Source organism: Papio anubis, chromosome 14 (genome assembly GCF_008728515.1).
Source record: "Papio anubis isolate 15944 chromosome 14, Panubis1.0, whole genome shotgun sequence".
NCBI classification, from domain to species: Eukaryota; Metazoa; Chordata; class Mammalia; order Primates; family Cercopithecidae; genus Papio; species Papio anubis.
Window position 1 is genome coordinate 98,544,606 of NC_044989.1, and position 15,308 is coordinate 98,559,913.

Consider the following 15,308-nt stretch of genomic DNA (forward strand, 5'->3'; position numbering starts at 1 on the left):
AGTGTCAGAATTTAATTGAATTTTAGAACAGTCAGTTAGTGTCTGCTGGAGAATTTGCGGCTGGAAAATTGCTTTGTGCAGGGGGTGAGGTGGGAAGGTAGGGGTGGGGTGAGAGGGGAGAAGCCTCACACATCTGGTCAAAGAAGCATTCTGTGCTGTGAAAGAATAGTTGAAGAAACCAAATTTGTTATTTTCTATATCATTACCGTGCTCAAAAACAATTCTATGAAATTATTTCCATTTTGTAAATGAGAAACAAAGAAGTCACACATATACTGAAAGAGCTGATATTTGAAGCCAACAAGTGTGTCTCTGCTTATAACCACAGAATAATGTGCCTCAACTATCACAATAATTCAAATACATGCTAAACAAAGAGAAGACAAAAATTGATTTTAATATGGTTCTATTTTGTACCATAGTCATTATCCAACAAAATACTTTCTTAGAAAACAACTATACAATGGACAGTTATCAAAGCTAAGCAGAAATTGAAGAGGTTTCTACACTTGGAAGAAGAAAATTTCCCTGAGTGAATTCCCCCGAATTTTATAGCATGTGGCCTTAGAGCAAACCCTGCCTTCAACATGTGGTTGACCTACATTGGGAGAGACACGTTCACTCTTATTGGCTTAAAGAACCCAAGGCCAAAGTTTACAGCAGTCACAATAGCTGGAAAGCAAAGGATGAAGAGAATGTTGAGAAGTGAGAACCCACAGATGTGAAGCCCCAAAATTATATATATAAACTTTCCCTAAACCGCCGGCTGAACCTTGGGCAATCCATGCATGAAACAGACTCCAAGCAGTGCAGCCAAGGCTAACAGAACATTTCAGCTTCCATCTACTGCAGAGTTTAAAGTTTCAGTTCAGTTAAGTTAACTACCTGCTAATCAAAGCAATTAACACCCTCTGGAAGAATATAGCAAAATCCAAAATCTCCACAACTTAAAATTCACAATTTTCTGGATATAATTCAAAAATTCCTCAATTTACAAAAAATCAGGAACACATAACCCACACTTAACAGAAAAAACGATCAGTGGAGACCAGCTCTGAGATGAGACAGACACTAAATTTATCAGAGGATTTAAAATTCATCTACTGTAGGTATTAAAAACCTATTTGTAATTAGCATAACAAATAGGAAATCTCAGGACAGAAATATGGAAAATATGAAAAAAAAAGTCAGTGGAAATCGTAGAACTATAAAACACAATACCTGAGGTTTCAATATTTTACTGAATGAAATTAACGGCAGATTCAAGGTGGTAGAAAGGAGTCACTGGAGGAGAAGACAGAATAATGGAAATTACCAATCTGAAGAACCAGGAAGAAAAAAATAGGAAAAAAGTGAAAAGTACCTGAGGACCTGGGAGACAATATCAAAACATCAATCATAGCTGTATTTGGGATTCTGGAATGAAAAAATAAAGATAATGCGGCAGAAAGAATATTTGGATAAAGAATTTGCAAAATTGCCCAAATTTGTTGAAAGACATAACTTTATAAATTGAAGCTCAGCATAGTCCAAGAAAGATACATAAAAACGTAGATAGAAAATATTGAAAGTAGCCAGAATAAAATACTATATTACATATAAGAAAACAATTACATGAATGATGACTAATTTATCATCAAAAATCATGGAGGGCAAGAGATCTTTAATGTCCTACGAACCTTGAATTCTATATGCAGTAAAAATATCCTTCAAGAAAAAATGTGAACTAAACTTATATAAACATTAAAACTAAGTAAATTTTTTGTCAGCACGCATACTCTAGAGGAAGTTCTCCATGTTGAAAGGTATCATAATAGATGGAAACTGAGAATTCTAGGATGGAAGTATAAATATTTAGATATTTAAAAAAGATTATGTTATGTTTCTCTGAATTTCTTTAGGTTATATATGACCTTTGGAAAAAAAATTAGCACCATTATAACCTATGTATTAGCTATGACAATGCATATGACAGAAATAGGCTAAAGAATGGAAAAGTAAAAGAACCTATGTAGCATGTTTTCTTTATTTTTTGGGGAAATGATACATTAAGTAGACTGTAAACATTTAAGGCTATGTATAGTATTCTCTAGAACAACTTCCAAAAGAATGATTCAATGAGGTAGAGCTAAAAAGCCGGCAGATGCAATGAAAATGTAAAAAATGTTTAGTTACTTCCAATAAGACAGTAAAGGAGAAAGATCGGAATAAAATCAGACAAGACACAGGAAAAAATTAAATGGCAGACACATAACCAGCCATTTGAATAATTACATTGAATGTAAATGGCATAAGCTCTCCAATGAAAAGACAAAAATTATCTGTATGGATTCAAATAGCAAGCCCCAACTATATATGATGTAGAGAGAGAGAAAGAGAGAGACTTTATAAAAACACAAGTAGGCTGAAACTAATTGAATAAAAACATTGTAACGTTCAAATAAGAACCAGAGAATGCTGAGGTGACTACATTAATATCAGATAAACCAGGCTTCTAGACAAAAAGTTTTATGAGATACAGTTAAAAGTTAATGGCAGAATGTAGGTGACAGGTACATGAGCGTTAACTGTAGTTTTTTCTGTTTTTGTATATTTGAACATTTTTATAATATTAATTTGGCAAAATTTAACTTTAATCAGTATTAACAATGACAACATTGAGAAACAACAGGAGAAGCAACGTGGTAAATATGAAAAAGTGTTACACTGAGATACAAGGACTTGGATTCAAGTCCCACTTCTACAAGGCACTTCAGTGACTTTGAGTCTGACATTTAGCATCATTAAGAATCAGTTTTACTTTGGGAGGCCGAGACGGGCGGATCACGAGGTCAGGAGATCGAGACCATCCTGGCTAACATGGTGAAACCCCGTCTCTACTAAAAAATACAAAAAACTAGCCGGGCGAAGTGGCGGGCGCCTGTGGTCCCAGCTACTCGGGAGGCTGAGGCAGGAGAATGGCGTGAACCCGGGAGGCGGAGCTTGCAGTGAGCTGAGATCCGGCCACCGCACTCCAGCCTGGGCGACAGAGCCAGACTCAGTCTCAAAAAAAATACAAAAATTGGACAGTAAAAAAAAGAATCAGTTTTGTTGTCTGTAAAATAAGACACATTTTTAAAGTCTAGGTACTGTCTGGGAACTTTTTAATAAATATAGCAGGATATTCCAGGATTCAAAAGTTTGAGTAAAACGAAAAGTATCATTATTCAATATCCCTACTTTTCTACTCTTAAAAAACATAAATGAAGGTACTTTAAACTTCTTAGAAAAACTACTAACTGCTTATGCCTTTTGATTCATCCTTTATAGCTAAGAAAAAATTGGATTATGTTACAAGTTTTTTGTTGTTGTTGTTTGTTTGTTTGTTTTTGAGAGGAAGTCTCACTCTGTTGCCCAAGCTGGCGTGCAGTGGTGCAATCTCGGCTCACTGCAACCTCCACCTCCTGGGTTCAAGGGAGTCTCCTGCCTCAGCCTCCCAAGTAGCTGAGTCTACAGGCACATCACCACACCAGAATAATTTTTTTTTTGTATTTTTAGTAGAGATGGGGTTTCATCATGTTGACCAGGCTAGCCTCAAACTCCTGACCTCAGGTAATCTGCTTGCCTTGGCCTCCCAAAGTATTGGGATTACAGGCCTAAGCCACTACAAGCTATTTTTTATGATACAATTTATTTATAACTATTTTAACTTCAGCTCTATAAATAATTTAATGGCATCATTCTCTGACCTCAATAAAAATAAGAAAGACGACTTTACCAAAGTTTTCCACTATTTTTATTCCTACCTTTTGGGTGAAAATATAAATCCATCAAATGTCAATGAAATTAAATGCCTTTCTGTTATCATTTCCTTGTCAGAAAAATAATTTGTTTTTCATATTTGTGCTAAGGAGTAACATATGTAACATATGGGAAAATTCTAAGATACAAAACACATACTTTATTTAGCATTTTTATTACAAATAAAATAGTATATTAATTGCAGAATATTAAGAAAGCATAAAAAGGAAATAAAAATCACTTCTATTTTCATAAACTAAGGCAATATTTTCATGCAATCCCCATTAGATTTTTTAAAAAGTTTGTTAGTATATAATGTTTTTTTAGGGAAAAGTGGCAGACTATGCATGTGAATCTATGCGTTTTGATGACCTTTAAATCATGAAAGGATGTTGATTTAATTTTAGATTCTGCATTTTTAAGTGTTCATACCCAGCGTAAAATTTGTCCAGTACAACAAATCACTTTCTCTAAATTGGCAAGCATCCCTAACTACAATCAACATTTGCCCTCCTATCATGCTTTTTAGGTTAGTCTCTCTCAAACAATTTATTACTTATTCTTATTACATAACCTCCTATTAAAAATATCAAAGGAATCCTGTGAAGATAGACATTGGATTTGGAGTTTAAAATAAGATACATCATCATAAACAAATATCACATCTTCTAATGAAAGCAATATCTTTCTTGTATTCGTTAAATAAATAATATTAAATGCAGAGTTTTTAGGAAGGGTTGGAGATAAGCAGTGTCAAAGCTCTTTGTGACTAAGTGCATCTGTCAGTTTCACAGTCAGTGAAGGGTTTTGACACTTGCTCCTTGGAGTTTGACTAAGCGAAGGGAGGCCTAACAGCTTTCTGCATGTGGGCCGACTAAGAGAACTGCATGCCATTGGCTTCTCTTTCCTCTTTAGGTATTAATTCCAAGTGAAAAAATCTTTCATGAATTTACGGAAAAAAAAAAAAAAAAAGCCCTTCAAATTGTTTATACTTGGAAGAATAAGTGGACTATGTGAACAGCCTTTAACTGGTCTATTAAACACTTAGCTATTTATATGTTAGCCCTGGGCTCCTTAGGAGTTAATGTTCAACAGTTAGAAAAATACATTGTTAAATTTTACGCCATCATATGCTATCAAGACCTTGGTGTGTGTGATACTGAAACTTTCACTTGCAGTGGTACTTGTGATCCCTTCGCATAAGGCAGTCCGACAGTATTCTGTGGTGCCCAAGTGTCATGGAGGACAGTAAATCCGTAGAGCTTTGCATGAAAGCCCATGCCTTTCTGGTTAGGAGAAAATTGGTTATTAGAGAAGGAAGTGGGGCTCTTCCTACAGCACACATTCCTACAGCAGCATGTCGTAGAAGCCCACATTTTGTATTGCAGTCCTGGTATTCAATAGGAAAATTCCCCGAAGGCAAGATTCATGGAAATTTACAAGCAAGTGTCTCTCATAAGTTACTTATTGGAACAGAGTGCTGAAAGTAGCATTTTTCTTGTTTATTTTTTTTTCTGGTATTTCTTTACTATTAGGTTTAACATTAACAGAGAACTCAGTCTAAACACTACCGCTTTAATAGCTTCTAAGTCTTCAAAACTTTGGTGATACAGTTTGAGAGCATCAGAAGAAGATAATCCAGAACAGTTTTTAGGTAAAAAAGAGTAACATATGTATAGATACTTTGTTTTATTCTATCTATATATGTATTTATTTTTGCTTTTTTGACGATGTCCTAAACTTTTCTCATCTGCAAAGATGGCATCAAGTTATAGTAAAAAGGTATTTATGTTGGACAATATCTTATGACATAAATAATTTTTTTGCTCTCTTGTTTCATTAATGAGGATAATAAAGAATCTGTGTTTTCTTAAAAATGGAAACCCCAAAATGTAGAACATGTATTATTAATATAATAAAGTCCTGGCAAACATAACCAAAGCAAATAATAAATCACATGAGAGTAATGCTTTTCAATAATTGGAAATCTAGAAGAGATGTAAACTATTTTGTATATTGCACATATATATCCATATATACACATACATATACATGTATAGATATATATACATATATACACATATGTAGTAATGTAGATATATAGATAATGTAGGTATATATGTGTATATACATATTTATGTGTATATATCTCTACATTATATTATATCTACATATGTATATTATGTATATACATATGTATATTATATATAATACACATAATATATGTATATACATAATACGTATATAATATACATACTATACGTAATATATAATACACATAATATATGTATATACATAATATACATATGTAGATATATCTACATATATCTACATTAAAAGAAGCCAAATACTTGAGCACCTCATCAGTGATGCTCAAGTCTGCTATACATCAGAATCACCTGAGGGAAGGTTAAACCACAATACCCAACCAATGTCCATTTCAGTAGATTCTGATTCCATCAGTCTTGGGGGAGCTCAGAGCTCAGAATTTTAAAAGTTCCCAGGGGATTTTCATGTGCAGCCAGGCTGTAAAATACAGCACTCTGCTCACTTTATTGTTGAAAGACCTTGTTATTTCCTCCCCTCCTTGTACTTTCTTATCCTGTCTTTGTTTTTTCTTTCCTTTGCTTCTCTTATTTTTTAAAATTAGTTTTTAATTTGTTATTGTTCTTGAGCCTTTGTAGCAGTTGGACGGTGGGGAGTGTGAAGGGGCCAGTCCTGTCAGGCCTGTGCCATCTCTGCTCTTACCATATTTTTTTTGCAGGTGGAACTATCTTGTCGGTTCAAAGATTTTGCATTAATAATGTTTAAATCTGTATCTAGAAGATTGTGAGTTTAACTTTTTTGATTACTACAGCAAAAGTGGTAATATTTCATCAGGAGCTGTGAAGATGAAGTGCTACATTTTCCCTGAAATAGGTGCGTCATGACTCTCAGAGTCCAACAGGCTGTCTCTAGTTCATCATTTTTCCACTGCATGGGCTGAAACACAGTCAAGTCAGCGGAGCCACCTGGGTTGAGATAAGAGCCAGAGGAATTGTGAATTGTCTAATTGAAGAGAGGTGTGAATACCTGAACTCTGCACAAACAACAATCGAGGCAGTGTATCCTTAGATGGACACAGACAAGTTGAGATGAGAACAATCTCAGTGTTATCACAGCCACTCAACTGGCTAACTGACTGCCTGCAGGAAAATATTTCCCTAAACATTTATCCAAAATGTGCCTTATTTACTTCAAAAGATATGAACTTTCCATTTCTTTGCTTTTAAATCTTAGTTGTCTTTACTCAGAAATGGCTGAAAGAACTCCACATATTATTAATAGGACTCAAAGCACAGTGACGAGTTATTCATATCTCCTCTTTTTGATAGCTGTAAAATATATAGATGTTTTCTCATAAAGGAATTTGACTCAAATGTTTTAAATGATTTCTTTCAGAGTTCTTATCTGGCCCTGTTTTTCCAGTAAATAATGAGAATTCATTCTCCTGGCCAGAGTGGTTATAATTTGTCAAAATTATTTTGTATATGTATGAAAAAATGTTGGCCAACTGCAAGGGTCAGAGGACTCTATTATAGTCAGAGGGTGGGAAACCCCTGGTTTTTAGGGTTTTGCAGACAGAGCAGCCTGTTTACCAAGACCTCTAGGAATCATCTATTCGAGTAAGCCAGCAGGAAGAGTTAGCTCACTTGAGAATATTAGGTCCTTATGTAACCTGTCTAATCCACTCTTGGAGCTGTCACATCCAGAAGTGTCACCTACTCCCAAGGAAGTTTTCTTTAAAGAAATCAATTTGTATAAATGTATTTTAATTCCATGCAAAAGCAAGATGGAGCAGAAAACCTGCTAACCTTCTAAAGTAATCAAAGAAGGAAAATAGTGAAATGCAATATACCAATAGAGCATGCTTATATAATGTATGTGCTGAAAACATCAGAGTCAGTCTCAGTCTTTGTAATGTCAAAATTCAAATATTCTCCTAATAAGTTTTCCAAGTTCTCAAAAACATAGTGTCGTTAAACTAAAAGAGATAATAATTTGTGCTTGAAAAGGAGAGCAGAGTACCTTCCATTTCCCACTCTGAATCTGCTCTCTGTCCTTCTCCACCCACTTTGTGCCCCACAGTCTGTTCTCCAGGGACCACATAGGAACAGGCTCCCTTGCCCTCCGACATGGAGTTAACTTCAGCCATGTAGAGGCACTGGCAGAAGATCAGGGGGTGGGGGAGAGGGAGGTCAGGGTATTTATTCCCTTTTCCTCCCTGCTGGGTTGTGGGTTGGCTGCATTTCTTTACGGAGGCCACAGCTCCTGTGGAGCAGGCCTTTCTGACAGCCACAGCTCTCTGCAGGCTCTGGGAGCTGTGCCCTCCCCTTGCGTCTTCTGGATGCTTCACCACCCTCCTGGTTTCCATTAACCCTGCCAGATCCTTACGTCACTCCTTCTCCAAAACCTCTTCAAACACCCCTTTTGAGTGGCTTCCCAAATGGTTTAAAATAGATGGCTAATGAGATTTGTTAAGCAAGGAATGCATTGACAATTGCTCGTTGAGCACCTTTTATATAACTGGCATTGGGAAATTTACAAAGAAAGTCTCTATATGAATAAATATATATACATGCAAACATATTTACATGTATACACACAAACATATATATGTTTATATATAGAAACATATATGTATGTATATACACACACACATATGAAACATCCTGGTATATCATAAGCTTAAATTTTTGCTAAGGGGTATTATATTTGCTTTCTACATACTAGGTTGGACTTGCAGGTGCTTTACAGCAGGGAAGTTCCTGTTTGAGCCTTTAATGCTGGATTCTTCTAGCTGGCCTAGTGTGGCCCGTGCTGTGAGCTTAGGGGTGGTAGTGCAGGTTATGTTTTATTCAAGGCTCAGATAATGGAGAGATGTAAGAAACTTACATATATAATCTGGTCATTTTATTATTCAAATGCCAGAACAAGTATTAACTCTTAATTATTTAGTTTTACACGCTAGGTTTAAAGAATAATACCTGTCTTCATAAATCAGGAGCCTGCCTGCTCATCACAGAGAAGTGGCTTCTTAAAACCCACATTTTACTCTGCCGTGTCTCATTGGCAGCTTGGAATCTAATTAGGCTCAGGGAGAGATAGTCTCTCTGTCTCTGTCTCTCTCTCTCATTTCCCCTCCTCCTCTCTTGCCTTTATTCTTTGTGTTGTTTGTATTTGTAATTTGTTTGTTTTGCTTTCCTTGCTGCATGGTGACTGGGCAAGAAATCGTCTCTTCCAAATGCCATTTACCCTATATCCATTCTGTATCCCTGGGAGAAAACATTTTGTTTTTTCATATATTTTTAATTTATATTGGTGAGGACTCTGAGCTGCAAATTAGAAGGTCGAACTCATACTAATAAGCAAACTCAGTGACGAGTGGTTCCTGTAAGTGAACAATCTAGGGTTAGCTTTGGCTTCAGGTTGAGTAGAAACCTGGAGGTCTGGGGTTCAGGTAACGTCATCCTGGTCTCTCTCCTTTTCCTCTTTGACTGCTGTGCTTTGTTCTCATCCTCTTCTGCTGATGAATAGCAAAATCAGCTCCACCCTTCGCCTGTGACTTGTGACCCAAGACAGCAAGGGTATCTTTGCTGATTCCTGTGTTAGAAATGTTCTCACTGTTTGTTTGGGTCCTGTGTCCACCTCATGCCAACCACTGTGGCCAGGAGAACCGTTGTCTTTTATTTTCCAGACTTGGATAACAAACACATTGCCAAGAGAAGGAGAAAGGAAGCAAAATGGGAAAAGAAGTGGTGGAGGGTAGGAAAGACAGATGGTTAGCTGGAAGGAGACCAGAACTAACTAGGGTGGTTTTAGAGAAACTCCACTCACCTAGCAGCCTTTGCTCTGTTGCTGCAGAGCCCGTATTGAAGACTAAGCCCACACTGTGAGATAGTCTCTTGACTGCAGCTGCAACAGCATCTTAACACACCTACATCTACATTCCTGCACAGATGTACCCAATGCCTCACAAAGGAGCAAGTGAAATAAAACTTTCCAGTTTATATTCATAAAACCACAGTGGGGGCCGGGCACGGTGGCTCACGCCTGTAATCCCAGCACTTTGGGAGGCTGAGGCGGGCAGATCACGAGGTCAGCAGATCAAGACCATCCTGGCTAAGGCGAAACCCCGTCTCTACTAAAAAACACAAAAAATTAGCCGGGCGTGGTGGCGGGCACCTGTAGTCCCAGTTACTCGGGAGACTGAGGCAGGAGAATGGCGTGAACCCGGCAGGCGGAGCTTGCAGTGAGCCGAGATCACGCCACTGCACTCCAGCCTGGGCGACAGAACGAGACTCCATCTCAAAAACAAAACAAAACAAACAAACAACCACAAAACCACAATGGGACAGCTGGATCAGAAGATCAGATGGCCCAATGCACCCTCTCTGTTGTAGGTAGACCTCTTCCAGTAATATCAAGGGTGGGGTGTTTACTTTCTGGCAACCAGTCCACAGTCTTTCCTCCTCTCTTTGGGGAGGCCTTAAGACCATCTCAGTCCCAAAGAGATGTGCTAAGAATACCACTTGGATTTCAAAAGGGAAGAGGTAGTTCTCTTGATCCTTATATTCCCAAGGGTCTCCTTAGCCTATGAGCCCATTGACCCAAATTCTTCCTTATCTAAAAATAAGACACTGGAAGAAACAAATTTAATTAATCCTCACATTCCAGTTACAGCAAATCAAAGTCAAACTGCTCACTCGTCTCAACATTTGTTAAACCTAGAGATGCCTTGAGTAATGTTTATCGAACAAAGACATGATAGCATATTTAAAGCATCTTTTTATTGCCAAACTGCCACCTAACAAATTTACCACGTTATCTTTATAATAAACTCACTGAAATATTAGTACAAAATATTAATTACTGTATGCCAGGCATTGTGCCAAGGATATAGAAATAAATGGTGACCCAAAGAGAGACGGTTCCTTCCTTTAAGGAGACTGCACTTTAAGAAGTGAACAAGATAAAAATACAGCAATAAATAATTCAAATAATTACAGATTCTGGGAAGGACCAAGGTGAGTATAAAGTACAGAACACTGTGCTAGAGAAAAAGATAGTCTAAATGAGGACTCCTTTAGAAGGAGCTATGAGAAAAGGCCTCTAGATGAAATGAGTTTTATGCTGAGCCCTGGGGTTCAGAAGTGGGAGCCATTTGAAAGAGTACGCAGTGAGGTCTGGAAAGAGAGAAGAGTAAGGTAGGCACAGAGTGAAGAAGGGGCCTGATTGGTTTGCAGATCTGGAAGAATTATGTGTCCATGGAGCAACATGTGGAAGGTCGAGAACGCACAAGTATTGTCCCACAGAAGGCAGGTGGGGTGCTTGATATGGGCTATAAAAAGGAGTTTGACAGGTTCTTTGCCAGTTTGAGTGGATTTTCTATTTTAGGCAACCAGGCAACCTCTACTTAGAGAATGATCAAATCTGAACCAAGACCTTCCCTTGAGGCAGAAGTCCGTAAGTAACTGAATGTCACCGTAGACTCTCTGTGCCTAGAACGGAATCCATCAGATCGGATTATTACCAGGCCCCAACACCCACATAATGTTTGTTTGTCTTTTTTTTTGTCTTTTGCGTTTTGTTTTTGTTTTTCATTTCTTCTCCTGGTTAAGACTATTACTGTGGTAGACGATGCTATTTTTCTCAAGTGTTTTCTGTTCCTTTTTGTGAGAGATTATACTTACCCCTCACCAATGGATGTCATATTTTCCCATACAACTTGCTTCGGCCAATAAAATGATTGAAAAAACAACACATGCTCCTTCCAAGGAGATGCAATAAAAGGCAGGTGGCGCTCCCATTATCCCCCTCCCTGCACTCCGGAGCCGCATGTTCCATGCAAGGGCTGCCCCTTCATCTTCATTCCCATTGTGAATGTGCAACAGAACAAAGCTGGGGCCTTCCCACAGCTGATATTCAACATGAAGGAGAAAGGAACTTTGTTGTGGTGTCGAGACTACTTGGAGGTTGTTTATTATCACAATGTAATTGGCATAAACTGACAAGAAAAGAAATTTGTACCTGGAGGTGGGGTGGTGTCATGGCAGCAAAAAACTCTTAAGATGTGTGGTGTTAGATATTAGACAGGGTGTTGGGTAATGAAGAAAATGTTATTGCCATGTGATTCAGTGGTCAGACTTTAGTAGGACTGTTTCCTGTATCTCCAGATGTGGTACGCTACAAAGAACTTGTCATCCCTGTGTAATATTATGACTGAACATGCATAATTGGCAACTAATTGTGAGGAAACCTCAGAAACACCCATAATGAAGAACATTCTATTAAAAGAAACTGGGATCTGGGCGCAGTGGCTCACGCCTGTAATCTCAGCACTTTGGGAGGCCAAGGCGGGCGGATCATGAGGTCAGGAGTTCCAGACCAGACTGGCCAACATGATGAAACTCTGTCTCTACTAAAAATACAAAAACTTAGCTGAGCGTGGTGGTGGGCACCTGTAATTCCAGCTACTTGGGAGGCTGAGGCAGGAGAATTGCTTGAACCCAGGAGGTGGAGGTTGCAGTGAGCCAAGATCATGGCATTGCACTCCAGCCTGGGAAACAAGAGTGAAACTCTGTCTCAAAAAATGAAGGAAGGAAAGAAGGAAGGAAGGAAGAAAGAAAGAAAGAAAGATAAAGAAAAGGGGGAAGAGAAGAGCTATAGTTTTCAAAAGTGTCAAAGTTGTGAAAAACAAACCTGTGGAAATGTTTTTGATGAAAGGAAGCAATAAAGACTTGGAACTAAATGCAGTGCCTGACCCTAGACTGATGCTGTACTGGAGGAAAAGAATATACTATCAAGGACATTATTGGGTTCAACTGACAAAAACTGAAATAAGAAAAGTAAATTTTTGTATCAATGAGGAGATCACTGAAGAGTTAGGGATGGAACTGAATGTTAGTTTCTGTTCCTCAAATAGCACAACCTAGAAAGTTCATTGTGAAGTTTTCTGGTTGATCAAGCCTTGGATATTTTATTATGGGAGCACTGGGTGTGCGTTGTAGAGGAAAGATACAGAAGTATTGCTTCCTGCAGTAATATAAGAATGATAGAATGTTAGAACATAAAATAAATAAGTAGAAGTGGCAAACATAATTTTCATCCCTGGACTGGAAAATCAATAGAAGTAAGGGCTGCATTGCCCTTATTCACCTCTGCAGTCCCAGTGCTGGCACATAAGAAGTGGCAATATGTACTTAATTAATTAATTAATTAGACAATTTATCTCAATAGATGCAAATGGGCCTTTGATAATATTCAAAATCTATTCTCAATATATTTAGAGGGTTGCATTCTTATATTATAAATATTCTATATAGAAATCCAAAAGCCAGCATCACATTTAATGACAAACTTTGGAGGCACTAAACTCAAGAATAAAGTACGGATGATATTATCACCAGTATTTTTTTTAACATTGGCTAAGAGGTATGTCAACATGATGAGAGAGAAAATACAAATACATGTTTTTTTCAGGTCAGATTATTACCTAAAAAATCTAATAGCAAAATAAAAACCTATTAGAAGTAACAGAATATTTGAGTAATGTGATCTAACAGACATTAGAAAGTGAACATAAAATACTTTTCCATATGAATAGAAAATCGTATAGAATAGCCTATGAAATGGAATTGATCATAATGCTGAAGATATACGAGTGCATATATAGATTTACAGATGGGTGTGATAAAAAAGAGCCACAAAACATTTCAGTTGGTTCTGAAGTGGGGTTCCATAAAAACTCTAAAATACTTGAGGGAGGAGGGTAGGAGGAGGGAGAGGAGCAGAAAAGATAACTATTAGGTATTGGGCTTAGTGCCTGGGTGGTGAAATAATATGTACAGCAAACCCCTGTGACATGTATTCAGCTATGTGACAAACCTTGGGTACTGTCCCCCCAAACCTAAAATAAAAGTTAAAAAAAGTTAAAAAAAATCTAGCATCAATATTACTACATAGAACAATATTCCTATATGGTGAGTGATAAAGAAAATGATCTTTTATGTTGTAGAGATGGCAAATCATCACAGAATATTTGAGAGGCAGATATTTAGATTACCTGAGAGATTTGTGCTCAAGGGGAGAGGACTGGAAAACTGAAGGTTAATCGTGGGTTTAATTGCTATTAGCTGTCTTCAGCAAGGTATCACAAGAGGTGAGCCCTAGGGTGAATGGGCCAGTTTGCAAGAGAAATGACAAAGGAAGAGAAAGATGCTAGAAACTTGGGGCCTCACACTGTTAGAAAAGTGGACTGCTTATAAGATCCAAAGAGTAAGAGATACAACTGTAAAATGAACCTTTAAAATACAAATTGTTTTTTACACTGTGGCTTTATGGCAAAGTTATATTTCTAACATTGGGTGATGGTTTCCAGTAGATTTGACATACTTTTCATTAGTTCAGACAAAAAGAAATATGGGCAAGAAAGCAAAAAAAAAAAAAAAAAAAAAAAAAGTCACAGGAAAATGACCTGTCATTGGCATGGAAAGCTTGACACATGAAATTGAGTGGGAAGAAATAGATGAGGAGCCCACTAACTTTGGTTATATGTGATGTGAAGTATCATGTGAAGGATGATACTTCTTTCTCATGTGTTCAAATGAGTAGGAGATGTTGATTTAATAAAGTTCAACATATTTCTCTACTGCAAGATTTCTCAGAAAGAACTTACTTTCTAATGAGCCTTATAGGTCTCCAGGAAGAGACCATGGAATGCAATGTTTCCCAAAACTTCTGTTCCCAAAACATTCTATACCCCTCTTCTAGTAACAAAACAACTATTAACATCTCGAAGAATATTCTTTCATAAAACATGGCTTGGGAATAAACTAAGAATAAACTTAGAATAAACTAAGAAAAATCTTTGATTAGATTGAAAATAGACATTTCAGGAAGTATAAATATACTATAAAGAGAATTTAAAAATAAACGAGGCAAGATTCATTTTCATATGACCAAGAAAGCTCTTACCAAATCAGCTCTCTCACAGATAACAACCATAAACTCTGGACAAAATACAAAACAACTCCCTGAAGGCACTGGAGAAAGATCAAAAATAAGTAGACAAAATATAAACAAAGTTATAGATGGTCTGGATGATATCTTAACCCAATTGATGTTTATAATACTTCACTCAACAACTTCAGACTACCATACACATGTTCTTCACATCCACATGGTCATTCACTGTGATATCCATAAAATAAACCTTAATACATTTAAAAGGGTTGCAACCACATAGTCTATTTTTTTTTTAACCACAGTGCAACTAAATTAGAAACCAGTTACAATAAGATATCCAGGAGAAACTCCCAAGTTGCACAGTTACACGAAGACATTTGGAGACTATTTTAGATGGAATGATACTGAAAAGGAAAATATATCAAACTTCCACATACGATGGTCCAAACCCTTCTGAATAACCCCCTGCTTCAGAAAACTTGGACACAATACAAAAAAGCAACACTGAAAGGTACTGGGGA